This window comes from Mercurialis annua, linkage group LG1-X (assembly GCF_937616625.2).
Source record: "Mercurialis annua linkage group LG1-X, ddMerAnnu1.2, whole genome shotgun sequence".
Classification (NCBI taxonomy): Eukaryota; Viridiplantae; Streptophyta; class Magnoliopsida; order Malpighiales; family Euphorbiaceae; genus Mercurialis; species Mercurialis annua.
Window position 1 is genome coordinate 44066948 of NC_065570.1, and position 3418 is coordinate 44070365.

Sequence of the window (3418 nt, forward strand, 5' to 3'; positions counted from 1 at the left end):
TCCGTTCATCCAGAGTGATGAATCCTTTCTAGGTTAAACCCCTATCTCCATATACAACTAACTAAAGCCAACACATCCCGCGGCCCTAGCTCATGAAAGATCTAGGGTTAAGGAGTATCAAACTCTAATCATCTATATACAAGATAGTGTCACTGCAAGTCAAAGGACATATGTACAACTATGAACTAGATGACATTAAATTGACTTTAATGAATTACCATGTATAAGTAATCTAGCGTCACTTGTTCGACTCACTCAACACCTTGAATGTCCACATGTTTATTCTGATCCCCATCATGTAGTATGAGACTCACTACTTCCTATAATTTAGTAACTCTTTGCCAATCAGGAGAATAAACAGAGGTGACGATCTTTCCGGGATAATGCGATACCCTTTTCGTAGGATCCCATCGATCGTGAACGGTTATTTAGATCACTTGTATAATAGAATATGTCACTCATATTCTTAACACCTTAAGCATAGATTCTATCACAATGTGATAAGGACAATACGTAATAAATGAACACTTAGTTAATAAGACACTTAGTTCAAATAAAACATATATATCTTTACCATTGGGATTAGTTCTACAAATATACATAATTAAATGGCCCTAGGGCATATATTACTAACAGTGACAATGTTGGTATCAGAGAAGTCGGTCCAGTTACCACTGCAAGTATATGACTTGAGTGCAGTTGGTCCGGCATACCACTATCAGTCAGTGAAAAGTGTATGTCTGACCTAAGTGATCAGTTATTAAGTTACCTAAGAACTACTACAGCAATAGAAAAGAGTCGTACCTGAAATTAAATTTTATTGATTGATTAATTATTTTGTGTTTAAATTTATCTATAGAATTATGAACGTTAGCTTTTTTATGGAAAGTACATGATGAGAAAAAGGATGCGTGTTACATTTCATAAAAATATGCATAAGCTATATGCATATTAAAATGGGATAATGTGAGAATGAAATCTCACAATAAATTATTTTCATTTACATCATGTCTGGGAAAAATGGAGATCAGCCGCATGCTGCAGGAGGAAAGGAGGAAGTGCCTCCTATTTATCAAAATGGTTTTCACAAAAATCATGTATCGAATGGAGAATGGTTTTCACAGTTTTCTTCCAGAGAATGGTTTTCCTACCGAAAATGGTGGGCTACCCGAGATTTATGGAAATGGGTATGTGTCAGATCATAGTGCTTGATCTTTTATACCCAGGGTTAGATCCCTATCCCTTGAGATCTTATACAATGAGGAGAGTGACTCTGACTCGTCAAGTGAGGACCTAGAGGAGGATCTGTCAGAGGAATCTGATATGGAGCAGTTTGGGGCCAATTTATCTGAGTGTCATTATATGAGAGAGGACGTGAGGATCAGGGAGACTCAGGCTGAGGTTACCATGACTCGCATTAGGGTACAGTTAGATGCCAATTCGAAAGTTATGATGTCTATTGAGGCATACATTGAGGAGTTTTTACATATGGTGCGAGTAGTTCCTGAGATTCATAGGGACAATGACAAGGTTAACCGTCGTTATATCAGGTAAGACACCTAAGATTGGTACTTACCTAGCAACAACATGAGGCTAAAATAGAAAGTGTAAATTGAAAAGAAGAAAAGCTAAAGACCCGAAGAGAATACGGGCCATAGGAAGATCATGTGATAGTAAGAAAGAATTTAACAATACGCATATGATGCGTAGTAATCAATTGAAGTATAAAAGAAAGAAAAATAGATCGTAATAAGGTAGTATATTGATGAAGGCCACCACCGTCTGAAATATTCAAAATAAGTTCTGATGTAGTTTTAAATATTAATAACAATTTTGTAGTTGTTGGTATGATTTGTATTGATAATTCGAGTTTTATCACTTATTGTAGTTCTCATTATTTTTCAGGAATAATATCACTTGAAATTGCTGAGACACTGGCATAAGGAGAGCAAGATATACCATCATTAATAGAAGTCATAATTTTTGATACCGTTCGCTTACTTTGCATATGTTAAGCGAATGTGTAATTGGATGGCCCATGAAGTGGCTAAAAAGTTCTTAAAGCCTCTTTTTTAGGAGTAATTATTGTAATATATTTTATCTAGTTTTGACAAACAAACATTGTGTACTTTTATTTACCGAAATTAATACAACTGCTATTTGGCCAAAAAAAATAACAATCAACATACAATTTTTTAAAAGCATATGTAATTAGGTAGACATGCAACCGATACCATATCGGGTATTAGGAAAAAACAAGAAACAGTCCACTGCAGACAACACCAACCATAATCGGAAATCTCTCCATCACTTGAGTCATCTCCTCCACATATCCAGGAAACAAACAGTTAGTCACCCTATGATCTTACAATGCAATGGCAGCGAAAACCATGACCGACATCATAGCATGAACAAAATCAGTCAATCCCACTTTGTACCTCTCATCTTTAGGCACTTCAACGCCAAGCCCCGGCTTAAAAACAGCCAATCCTTTCGGGGTAACAAATCCGTAGTACACTTTCCCATCGGGGCCTTTGAAACTGTCAGTGAAGTGAAAGAAGAAGCAGGAAACGGCGCAGAGGCCGAGAAGGAGGAGAAGCATGAGGATGGAAACGTGAGTACTGCACTCCCCGTTCTCGATCACTGTGGGAAGAACCATTTCGAAGGTTAAAAGGGTTCCTGTCGGAAGGAAATTTACGAGCATTGATGTTTTTGAGAGTGTTTTTTGCACTCCTTTTGTCACTGCTCTCCTTTTTCTTCCTGGTTCTTTAGGGTTTTCGGGTGGTGAGAATGGCGTGGTGGTTGGCTTGTTCTCATTGTTTTTTGGAGAGGTCGTGTACATTTTTATTCCTATGTCCTCGCCGATTTGCTCCATTGTGTTTTTGCAGAAGATGAATAAAACAAGAGATTTGGAAGTTTATATACTAATTTGAAATTTCCAAATGGTAACTGGTTTCTGATAATATTTGCAAATTTAAAGTCTATTTGGTTCAAATAAATTTCACTCAATTCAATTTTTACGAGATATGTGTTTGGTTTAAATATCTGAGGCTGATGATGATCAATGCTACAGTTCGGAGATATTTAGTTCTAAACACACCAATTATTTTAGTAAAAATTTATGCTGCATCATGTTGTGTTGTATCAGAGCATGACAATGGCTTTTTGGGCATGGCAAATACATTGGGGTCATCCAATTTTCAATTTATTTCTCTTAGGCCACCAAACTTCATATATTATTTCAAAAAGGTCCAAATTGAACTATATTTATCACGTCAATAATATAATACGCTACGCAAACTAATATCTATTTTTTAAATAAATTACTAATAATTTAGTATGATTTGCTGATGTGATAAATATTGTCAACTCAGATGACATAAAATAATATCACACAAACTTTTATAAAATTAAAAAT

General features: G+C 35.8%; 1 pseudogene; it reads right to left on the reverse strand.

Moving 5' to 3' along the window:
• Positions 1–2211: 2211 nt before the first annotated feature.
• On the reverse strand, positions 2212–2875 carry LOC126663762 (protein DMP8-like; annotated as a pseudogene).
• Between the last annotated feature and the right edge of the window lie 543 nt (positions 2876–3418).